The sequence below is a fragment of the Talpa occidentalis genome, unplaced genomic scaffold, assembly GCF_014898055.3.
Source record: "Talpa occidentalis isolate TD23 unplaced genomic scaffold, MPIMG_talOcc4v2.1 talOcc4.4, whole genome shotgun sequence".
Lineage (NCBI taxonomy): Eukaryota > Metazoa > Chordata > Mammalia > Eulipotyphla > Talpidae > Talpa > Talpa occidentalis.
This window is the reverse complement of record NW_023604295.1, coordinates 91,859,810-91,872,261: the sequence shown is the minus strand read 5'-3', so window position 1 is coordinate 91,872,261 and position 12,452 is coordinate 91,859,810. Positions and strand designations below refer to the sequence as shown.

Genomic DNA, 12,452 nt, shown 5'->3' with positions numbered 1-12,452 from the left:
GGGCACCTGGAGTAGGGTGTGGGCATATGTAGATGTGATTCACCTGGGCTAAGACTGGGCTTTTAAGGGCAGCATCATGGGGATGCCTGTAGAAGCAGAATGAATGGAAGAACCACGAGTGGAAGCAGAGAGGAGAGAAGCACCAGAGAATGTCAGAAAGCCCTGATAGACTGAGGACTTGCTAGGGGCTGGGAGGCCTGGCAGGCCTCCCCAGCACCCCTGCCTGCCATATACCTGGTTAATCCAAATAAAAGCCTGCAAAAGTCACCGAGGTCTCCAGGACTCTCTCCGGTCTGCTGGATTAGAAAACCTGCACTGTGTCCTTCCTGCCTCCTACAATGGTCCATGGAATGATTAGAACTCAAATTGCTACTGAGAGATCGGTGGCTCTGCTGGAAAGTAGGATAGAAAAGTGTTGTTAATTGATAGCCTGCCATTTGTAGAATACAATACATCCCACCTTCTGGTAATCATTAATGTCAACTGCTGGAAGCTGATGAAGTGAAGGCTACAGGAGGGCAAAGTGTTAATTGCAACACTCATCCAGCATTCAGCCAAATGGTGGATGCTCACTGAAGTCAGAGATTGTCGTTTATGATCAGAGCTCCAAAAACATGGTCTTCTGTCTCTAGACAGTTTTTTGATTGTACTTCTGGGTAAACTGAGCTTCAACACCATTTACCTGTGTGCAGGTGGCTTTGCTGAATTTCCCCATTGTTTCCCTGGCCTCTGAAGGAATATATGTTATCCTTTCTATCTGCATTTCTCAGCCTTGAGTAACTGCTGCCAACATTGAACTACCCAAATTCTTCTTAACCCAAGCCTTGGCTGCCAGCATGATTTCCTCAAAAAGGAGCTGATGCAGCCGAATGGGGCTGGCTATGTGTTAAATGCCAGCAACACATATCCAAAGCCTGATTTCATCCCCAAGACTTACTTCTTACGCATGAGTGATAACTTTTGCAAAAATGCCAATGATTGGAAAATCAGTAGATTTCATTGAGAAAGCAAAAGCCTCCCATGATTGTATCCCTCTGCACTGTTGGTTGGGATCCCTCAATCAGCCACAATTTCAATTGCCTACATCATGAAGAGGATGGATTTGTCCCTCAATGAAGCTTACAGAATTGTGAAATAAAAAAACCTATTATCCAAACTTCAATTTTCTGTGCCAACTACTGGACTATGAGAAGATTAAGATTTAGACTGGAGCCTTAGGGCCATAGAGCAGACTCAAGCTACTGCACCTGGTAAGCCAAATGTACCTATCCCTGCAGTGGAAAAGGGTGGACAGAAAAGTGAGGTATCCCTTAGCTGACCCTATGCCAACTCCACTGCCTCAGTGACAACAGGGCAAAGGCCGGTGTCTCCGCCAGTGTTCCCAGCATCCAGCAACCCCTGCTGGAGGGCAGCCCCCTGGCGCAGGTGCTCCAAAGCACTCCACCTGCCCTCAGAGGAGGTGGACTCAGCAATAAGCCCGAGTGCTCCATCTTGCTGGACATCAAATCTCTTATAATCAGCCAGTATGGCAGCATCCTTGTGGGGTTCTCCTCCACAGAAGAGGCTGTGAAATAATACAAACCTTCCACTACTCTGGAACAACAAGCTATGCCAGTTCTCTATCACTGAGGAAGTGTTGCTGTGTACTCCGGAAAGCAGCCCAGCTAAGGAGGAGGCCAACGTCCCCAAGAAGCCTGGCACAGGAGGTCTGCAGAGAGCCAGAGCAAGAAGCTGCATGCAGTAAGAACTGGCACCAAGGAGGAACATCTACCTAATGGTTCCTCTCAGCCCCCATGGATCGCAGAGGGAGTGAGAGGGACAATTACCACACCAACTCCCTCTGTGTCCTTTCCACTAGCAAGCAGCACCTCATTAAGTCTGCCCTCCCTCTCAGATATCTTTTCCCTACTAGCTACTCGGCCTGCAGCTATAGCAGCTGCCCACCTGCTGTCCAGTCTACTCGATGGGCAAGTGGAAGAAGCTGGAGGGCAGAGAGGACAGAGCTGACTCCCCATGGAGCTGGCATAAAGAGAGCCTCTATGAAAAGGGGAAGAGAGGAGAATTTAGGAAAATAGAAAAGAATATTGCAAGGGTCCTAGTTAGGAAGTTGGGAAGCATCAGTCTTTTCAATGAAAGAAAAAAGTTAGATGTGAATGGAATAATGGTATAAAATGGGGATATTAAGATAATTAGGGGCTATATAAGTCATTTTATGAATTTAGTAATTTCAGATAGTAAGAAGCAGAAAAAGAGCAGGGTCATATGGCTAGAACTTCTTTTCAAAGGAAACTTCACTGTGGCAAATGAATTGGAGCACCAATGAGTGCAAAGAGACTTGATAACAGACAATTTCAATGATTCAGTAAAACATAGTTATCACAATGAATATGAATTTTGAAGGTGGAAATAGAAGTAGAAACAGAAAATTCTTTCTTAAAATTTGGAAGAAAAAATACAAATGTAATTGGAGGGTGTTTTTAGGTAAGTTGAAAGGTTTGTATAGCATTGTAGGGTAAAGAAAATATCAGGCTTTTCTGCCCTTCTGCCATCAGGATAGATGATGGATCCTTGTCCTGAATGCATGCCTGATGGCGGGCACCTGGAATAGGGTGTGGGCATAGGTAGATGGGATTCAGCTGAGCTAAGACTGTGCTTTTAAGGGCAGCATCACGGGGACGCCAGGAGCGGCAGTAGAAGCCAAAGCAGAAGCCGAGAGAGAAGCAGAGAAGCAGCAGCAGAAGTAGAGAACGCCAGAGAGCCCAGATAGAGTGAGGATTTGCTGGGGGCTGGGAGGCCTGCCAGCCTCCCAGCCCCCCAGCCAGCACCCCTGCCTGCCAAATGCCTGGTGAACCCCAATAAAAGACCTGCAAAAACCCACTAAGGACTCTGACTCCACCTTTACCCGGTCTGCATGGGATCAGAGAACCTGCACTGTGTCCGGTCCTGCCCCTTACAAGCATGTTTGGACATTTTTTAGGACTTTGTGAAAGAGCAGATAGAAAGAAGAATCTGGATTTAGAGCTTCTGAGAAGCTCAGGATATACTTCAACAAAACACAGCTCTTTTCTTGACTCATTTAATCCTGAATCACAGACTAGTCTTCAACCTCTGAAAAAGGTTCAGACCTCAAAAAGCACTTTTCCATCTTTCTTCTAAAGAAGTTATCATCTGACTTCCTTCTCACTCAAAAATACCTTAATTCTTCATGTCAAGTGTTTCATAGCCCAGGGGACATGTAACTGTCAATTGCACTTATTCAACATTCACCAGTGAACCATCTATAGAAGAAAAAAAAAATAGTTATAAGTAATAAACAGAGTGAAAGGAAGAAAGTCAAAAGAATACCCTCAATACTCTTATCAGCACCAGTATGCTGAAAACTACCTTAGCCAGATCTCATATATATACACATTAAAAATGTATATGTTTTAATGTACATTAAAAAGTCTATATATGTCTATATATATAGTCTTATATATATACTTAAAAAATCTTATATAGTGTAAGATCATTTGTTTTTTAATATATGTAATTATTTTTTGTAATTTAAATATAATTGTCTATTCTCTTGCTCTTGAAATCCACTCCACTGGGTTTCAGGTATGCTATCTTTAAAATTATAAGTATCTCAGTCTTAGGTAGCCAGTACCTAAGTACTGGCTAATATGAAGTATTCTGATTTTCCATTGCAATTTTTCTTCACTACTTTTGCAAAGAGTTTCTGGATGTGGAAGGCTTATGTCATTTCATGTCAATGAAGGGAAGAACCTTGACTTTCTTTGTGGATTTATGTTATTCAATATGGCCATGATGATGTGGACTGCAGGAGAGTAGAGATTTTAAGGCTGAAGCCCTTGTAGTGGACCATCTATGAACAGTACAACTTGTCAGGCTTTTATACATTCTAAAACTTGAGGCCATTCAAGTGTACCTGCTGTGAAAACCTTGAACACCAAGCTCTCCCAGATCGTGATTGGTTTTATGATCATTTCAGCACTCCCATCCTGGCTGTGGTATGTTGGAGATATGGATATTCTACAATTCTGATGTGCATCTTTCCCAAACATGTTGCATTATTTATACCATGCTGAATGGCTGAAGCGGGGGGGGGGGGGAGGGGCTTGAAGTCTCTACTAGGCTATACTTTAAAATTATGCTGCAATAATCACATATTCAGATCCCTCCAAATTATGTTAATTTCTACCACATGTTCACTCCAAGTAGCGTCATTTATATGATCTCATGTCTCCTTAAAGGACATTTACATAATTTAGAAAATCATTTTCTCTTCTAAATAACAGTTGACTTCAGTGTTTTTGTCTAGTTATCCATAAAAACAAAGTAATCACTATTTTGGAATTAAAAATCTACATATTGTAGCCCATTGAGTGTTAGTTTCATTTGGACACTTAGTTTCCCACTTTATTAAGGTACAAGAATCTATACTCTGTGAACTACTGAAACCAAAACTCTAGTTTTGAGGGTTGTCAAGAACTTTAAGGTTTAGAATCAACTACTTAGAATCAAGTCTTACTGGATTATTTTTCAGCTGTGAACATTAGTTCTTTATTATTCAAAATGCTAGGCATTTAAAATATTTTAGCTACTATTATTAAATGTTTTATAGTAAAGGTTTTGAGACTATCTAGACATCAGTATCACTGATTTTATTTTGGCAATGACTACAATTCTATTATGGCTTAATTTACCTCTATTTTTCTCACTGAAATTACTATTTATCCAATTTGTTCTTTTACCATTCATTTGAGGCCATGACTTTACTTTGAGATCTTCTTTTAGAGAATTGGTTTTCTTTAAAATCTATATCACTGTTGAATAGCACTGTATTTTAAAAATTCTTTGTAACTTAGATTTCTGTGATATTTCTTCTGTTAAAATACCAGCAACATGCCCCCAAATGGAATCAATAATAGTAACCTGCACCAGGACTTAATAGCTCACCTAATGAGAGTTTCAGTCCTTCCCAGGAGTAGAATTTTAATCAGTCTGGAATTTCCTCTTCCATATTAATAAGGGAATTTGCCTGGTAAGATCTTTGCCTTTTGAGTCCCTGTGGGAAGGCAATCTCTCTGAAACACTCCTTTCTTTTATTAATAATCTCCTTGTCCCACCCCAGTTCTGTTTATTAAACAAAACAAAACCCTTAAATTTCTACAACTTCCCTGAGCACCCTCCTATTTATTAGGTAGGATGTTGACCAGTTTATGAACCACTTAATAAAGCTGAATAGATACTCAAATTTACTCAGACAAATTTTGATTATCAACACTTCACCTATTTGTGCTTCTTTTCTTCATCATTATATATGGCTTTCATGCTGGTTTCCTGTAGGTGCATACTGATAAATTTTAAAAAATGCACATGGATTCATCTTGAGCCTATGTAACAACCAGAGATTGTTGAGATTAAGGTCCCTAGCATGACTAGGTACTCAGGTATGCTGAGTCTTGCACAGACATGTAAACAGCAGACAAATACACAAAAGAAGATGAAACCACACTTGTAAGCCAAGTCTAGGATAGAAGTTCAACCAGTCACCTCTTGACATACTTTTCACTTATCAGACTGCCTTGCCTGAAAATTCTATTTGCATAAAGTGGACCTAATCATGCCCCCTTTGCCTTTATAAGGATGCCTCACTCAGACATCCTTGGGCAGTCAGCTCAAGTGCTGTTTGAGTCTGTATACCCCAGATTGCAGCCCTGAGGCCTAAATAAATTTTTGCTAATACTTGAGCTGTAACACTACAGCAGTGATACTTGTACTATAAAGAAAGAATTGTAACACTATTACTAAGACTATAACACTCAAACTGTAACCCCATTGCTATAACTCTGTTGTAACTTGACCACATTTTGGTACCTCAGATGACAGTACACATTTGAATGGTCCTACAAGGAATTTGAAAGGAAGTTTGAGTGGAGATGGGGTGTGAAGCAGAGCCCAGTCAGCAAACAGCTTGGTTTCTAGTTTCTCACTGCACCCATTTTCATCCATACTCTGCTTTTTCATGTTTCTCCTCCCAGGGTGATGTGAAACGATGTCCCACTAGGGAAGGATGTTCCCATTAGGGAAGTTCCATATTTACAAACTAAGGACACACTTTGGCTGTCCTAAATCAGCTCCAGAATTTCTTTTTTTTTTTAAGATTTATTTATTTATGCATACAAGAACTGGGGTACAGGCCAGAGGTGTGGGGATGAGAGGATTCACCAGAGACAGAGTGGGGAACAGAATAGGCAGATTGACTGAAATACACTGCTGAGGGGAGCCGCAGGGTGAGTCAGGAGAGGTCTGCTGGGCCATGTGGGCTGCTCCTTGGCTGCCCGGGGATCGAACTTGTGCTGCAGTGGCTGCAGATAGTTTCATAGGTTGTGTCTTAACACCTTGCGCCACCAGGGAGGTCCAGTTGCAGAATTTCTTTTTGCCCATGTGTTTTCTTCTGTCCTGCAAAAAGAAAGTCTTTTGACATGTGTAGATATGTAGGGGGAAATTTCCCCTAACCCAGGGCCTCCCTGGAGGTGCACGGGGTTATGACATAACCAATGAAGCTAGCCGCAGTCACTGCAGCATGAGTTCGATTCTAGATCAGTAAACAACAGACTTCTCCTGACACGCCCGCTGCTCCCCTCAGCAGTATTTCAGTCAAACTGCCTGTTCTGTTGCCCGCTCTGTCTCTGGTGAATCCTCTCCCCGCTGCCCACATCTCTGGCCTGTACCCCAGCTCTTATATGTATAAATAAATCTTTAAAAAAAAATTTCCCCTAGTCCTTTGGGTTCTTTTCTGGTCTCTGGTCAAGCAATAAAAACAATACCAGAGAGGAGGGCAGGAAACAAAGATCAATTTAATAACATATGTATGAAGAATATACATAGATTGTGAGGATTCCATTTTGATTTCTTTTTAATGGGAGAAAATAGGGTTTATGACTTGAGTGAAGGAATAGGGTAAGGGTCTCAAGAATCAAGAAGAGAAGAGGAGGTCTTCACATGATGAGGTAGAGGTGATTCATATTTTCCTTGCAATGTAGTTAGTGTTCTCAGAGAGGCCATTTCTCATTTCTGAAGATAGTTCTATATCTAAATATTTCCAGTCTTCATGTTTCTTTACCTTTGGTCTTCTATTCTTACAGGTATTAGGGGAGTGATAATCACTTCTCTGCTTAATGGAGTAGCACGAGCTTCACTTTAGACATCTCAGTTGATTTTAGTTTAAAGTTCTTGGCATGTGAAACAGGGAAGTCCTAAGTCTATTCTGAATATCTTGGGTAGGCCTGCTCTGAGCACTGTTACATGTCTTCAAGTTTCTTTGTTCAACTCCAATCTCTATGCACTCAAAGAGAATGCTAATTTGGGTCTTCTGGATATGCAATCTGTTTGTGATCAAGGCTGCTATTTCACATCTGCAGTATTTCCTATAGGCAACCTTAATCCACCTGATCATATTTTCACTGTTATTAATATCCCTTTCTTTTTTTTTAAAGATTTATTTATTTATTTATATAAGCACTGGCTACAGTCAGAAGTGCGGGAGGGTGAGAGAATTCACCAGAGCCAGAGCAGGGAGCAGAACAGACAGACTGACGAAATACACTGCTGAGGGGAGCAGTAGGCGTGACAGGAGAGGTCAGTCACGCCATGTGGGACCCTCGCCTGTGGCCGGGGATCGAACAGGGCTGTAGAGGCTGCGGGCAGCTTCGTAGTCCAGAGCTCAACCGCTGTGCCACCAGGGGAGGCCCAATAATTCCCTTTCTATGGATTATAACATTGTATTGAAGTTATTTCTAGTTGAATTAAAGATGATATTTTGTCTTTTTAAAAATTCTTGATCTTGCATTCATCTTGTTGGGGGGCAGTAAGGAAAGTTGCCACCCCAAAATATGTTTTTTGGCATAAGAATTATTTTGAGAGTATTATTTTAAAAAGCAGCAGGCATAGGGAAATTTTAGGAAAAGAGTAGAGGTTACACTTTTATAGGACACATTACATGAATAAGATAAAATCTCCATTTGTGAGAGTTCTCCTTAGCTATACCAGGTAGGAGAGAAAAGTGACCAAGTCTCTGGAAAATCACATCAATGAAGAAGGCAACAACAAAGCTGTATAATGTCGATACATTTACTTATTCTATATTCCTGGAATTTCTTTAACTCCCTGATCCACAACATATTTCTTTCAACTTTAGCTGAAGTAGAATTTAAGGTGATGGCCTGGGCCACTTTGGAAAGACACCCAGTATTCCTGGGCCTCTTCCTTGTATACAGAAAGCATATATGTTGTTAAATTTCCTTGCCTATGTCTTCTTTCTGTTAATCTGTCTTTGATTACAGGTGTGTCTCAGTCAAGAAACTAGAAGATAGAAGAAAAACTGTTTCTCTTTAGTTTGAAAAGGAAAATCTCATTGTGACAGAAATTATAGCCTATGTATAGCCTATTGTATTAATATTGTATTGTATATAAATATAATATTAGAGTTTTCAACATTAACCTAAATGCGTTTGCAAAGTTCAAATCATCTCCAATAAATACCATCTCCCCTCCTCTTTAATTATTTATTCATTTTTCTTGTAAAATAATCCTGAAACTCCTCAAATTTCTTTAAATGAATCAGTAAAAGCAATAAAGATGAAGAAAAGTAAACATATAGTAAGAAAATATACTTTATGGGGTATCTCCTTCATAATTTATGTAATTACCATAAATGTGGTACCTATGAGGAAAACAATAATTCATAATAATTCTTTATTTTTTCTATGTTTTAACTAAGTTATAGGTTAAGGCAGAATTACAGTCCTACGAAGACAGCTCTGTTTCTCTTGCTATTCTTGTTACAAGCATCTTTTCTTTTCTTTTCTTTTCTTTTCTTTTCTTTTCTTTTCTTTTCTTTTCTTTTCTTTTCTTTTCTTTCTTTTCTTTTCTTTTCTTTTTGTTCTAACTTGAAAGCTTGTGAAATCACCATAACAACTGTTTTCCTTGAGCAGTGAGCAGTGAGTGAATGTTGAGCTCCCTGTGGACTAAGCATTCTAATGCAAATCTCCTCAGGGGGAAAAAAAAAAGTGCTGCTGATTGCTGCAGAACCACTGTAGACCTCAGAACAGAGAATGCTTCAGCAATCTTCTGTCTCAGGTCTGAGTATTAACTACACAGTTGAACAGCAAGGGCTTATCTTCCCTACCAGTCAGACCAGATAAATCTGTGGTAAAAGAAGATGTCCCTCCTGGGAACTTGACTAGCTCATTAAATGTCAAAAACAAAACAAAACAAACAAATAAAAAAGAATAGCAAGCTATATTTAGTCCAAAGAACTGCAAAAGCAAGAGTAATTAGGGATATTTGGAACAACATAAAAATAGTTATATTATTGCCATGTGTTAAAACAATTGATTTTTAAGATTTTTTGTTTATGAGCAAAAAAATATTTTTTAAAGAATCTCCAAAAAATGGAAACATTCTATATGTATGTATATATTTCATTTACTGTTATTATTTCTTTGAATTACCAAATTATTCTTGTTTATTTTCTAGGTATATAGAAAGTCTGAGATAGAGGCAAAAGAAGTTGAGATTATGTTTCTCTATCTGAATTTTAGTTTCCCCAACTCCTGTAGCTGTTGGGAGTCTCTGAGGGATCAGGGAGAAAAATTAAGGTCTGCAGTTTCCAGTTCAATGTGTAGTAATGGGTAAAATCAAAGGTATGATTTGAATGTTAAAGCTTATCTAATATATAGTTCACTTTAACTGTCATTTTATTAAAAAGAAATAGGATAATACATGCATAGATACAGTAAAATAGTCTGAGAAAAGGTATCAACCAACACCCAGAGAGGAAGGTTATTGGTTTTTGCAATATCTTGGCGAAGCTGGAAGTTAGGGTAGTTTAGTTGCAAATAACAGTAAATGCAAGAAGGGGGACTTGAACAATAAGGTCATTGATCAGTCCTCTGTCAATGAGTGCAATAGTAGGAAGACTCCAGAGGTGGTGATATAATTAATTGGAAAGAGTTTGGCCCAACCCCCTACTTTACTATCCTTTTCTCAGTTTGTTTCTCAGGCTGTCCCCCAGGTTGGCGTAAAGATGGCTATAGTTTTAAGAATCTGGCCTCCCTGGTGGCCCAAGGGGTTAAGACGCCCCCTGTGAGGCTATCCACAGCCTCTGCAGCATGAGTTCAATCCTTGGCCAGGGGGATGCCCACATGGTGCAGCAAACCTCTCCTGTCTAGTGTGCTGCTCCCCTCAGCAGTGTTTTTCAGTCAATCTGCCTGTTCTGTTCCCCACTCTGTCTCTGGTGAATCCTCTCACCTCCCCCCCCCCCCCGCATCTCTGGCCTGCACCCCAGTTATCTTTAAAAAAATAAAAGAAAAAAAATAAAAAAGAGAGAGAGTCAGGGAGATGCCTTGTCCAGAGACAAATAGGAAGGTCCCTGTTTCTCATTCCTCTTTAACGTGAGGAAAACTTTTCATCTTAGCTGACTGCCCTCAGGTCAAAATGGTCATAGTAGTATCAGAACTTATTTCTAAACCAAACAATGATTTGGCAAAAGAAATGAGATCCCACCCCGGAGAGTTCACATCCCAGGGATATCTGTGTCCCCCACATAGATACATGCACACACCTCTAAGATCAGTTTAATATATTTTATTTTATTTGAATATTTTTTCATTTGGTGAGTAGTTCCTGTTTCAATGTGCTATTTCAAATGGTCAAATTCAAGTTCACAAGTCCATTATGTTCCACTGTCACATATTAATTATCACATGCAGTCCTTACAATCCCTTATTATCAACACAAGTCCAGGTAATTATTTAGGATGTGTAGAAATTGTCTTTCAAATAAGTTGGAGACAGATGAACTGTGCAGTCCACAGTATTGGTGTAACTTAGTGGCTATGGAGGGAAACATGGAGTTGGAGCTGCTTGACATGATACCTAAAGACCAGTGAAAACTGATCTGAAATTTCAATGTGGAAAATAACAAGTCATAGAAACATTGGAGAAAATAACAGGGGATATTAAAATGATATTGGAGTGGGGGAAGTTCCTTTATTTCCTAAGGTTACATCATTGGGAAATTCTAAGGACCTCCCTGGTGGGGTAAAGTTTATGTCTCAGTGCTATCACTGCTAAGGCCTGAGTTTGATGCCCAGCCAGGGAGCTAACACACAAGGTGTGGCAGACCTCTCCTGTCTCGCCCACTGCTCCCCTCAGCAGTGTATTTCAGTAGATCTATTGCCTGTTTTCTACCCACTCTGTCTCTGGTGAATCCTCTCACCCCCACACCTCCAGTCTACACCCCAGTTCTCCTATGCATATATAAATAAACCTTTTTAAAAAAAAGGAAGAAGAAAAACTCTAAATATTTGCTTTGCAAATACTATCAGAAGTAAAATCAAAAGAGAAGAAACCTGAAAAAGTTGTGGGATGGGGGAAGAGAGGCCTATAATAAAGAATTAATTTCCTTCAAGTAAAAAAGTTTCTTCCAATCATCAGAAAAAGACCAAAAGTCTGAAAGAAAACTGACACAAACAGATGAGAGTCCACAGAGAAGTAAATGCAGGGCTTTCAAACCAAAGAATTGACACTTCCTCTAGCTCCAAATTATGCAAAATCCACTCTAGTAGATGCTGGTTTTTTACCCATTAAATGGGAAAGATCCAAAAGCTGATGACATGACATGAGGGCAAAAGTGTGGAGAGACAACCCTCTTCACCTCTACCTATCAAATATTCAGCCACATCTGCAGTTTGGATCCTGCTGCAGGAATTTCTTGGGTAGACAGATTCACACACATGAAAATACCTCAGCATGATTTGTAATGACAAAAAAATAGAAATAACCCAAATGGCCATCAACTGGGGACTGAGGACATAGAGACAGAGATACAGAGATGACAAGTGATGGTCCCTGTACCAGAATGAGGAAACTGATAGGAAATGTGCTTCAAGATGAGTTGTGTCAATGTGCAGAGAATGTGGCATATATTAGCATTTGTACATTAAAGACAAGGGACATACACATATGTTTCAGATTGTAAGTGTAAAACATATGACTTGGAGTGCAGACAAGAGATTGGTATAACTTGCAATTGGAGGGACTTTGGTGGACATAGAGAATTCAATGCCCTCTGTATCTTGAGTATATTTTAACTTTGAATCTTATGGAATATTTCACTCATTGACTACAGTTAATTTATACACACAACCCTCCCCCTACACTCATTCTGAATTGGTATATACAGTCACATGTAATGTGCCATTGTTAGATAGCAGACGGGGGACACACCGGGATCCCCAAACATGTGTGCTCTAAATGGGATCTGCCATCTATCCCATAAACACAAAATATACACTGAGTGTGTGAGACCTTCAATATGCAAGGACTCTGATAAAATTAGTGTACAACAGAGAGAAGAGACGGAAAAGTAATAGTTTTTAG

At 39.8% G+C, this 12,452-nt stretch overlaps 1 pseudogene; it reads left to right on the top strand.

Moving 5' to 3' along the window:
- The first annotated feature begins 338 nt into the window (after positions 1–338).
- On the top strand, positions 339–2,075 carry LOC119258198 (dual specificity protein phosphatase 16-like; annotated as a pseudogene).
- The last annotated feature ends 10,377 nt before the right edge of the window (positions 2,076–12,452 follow it).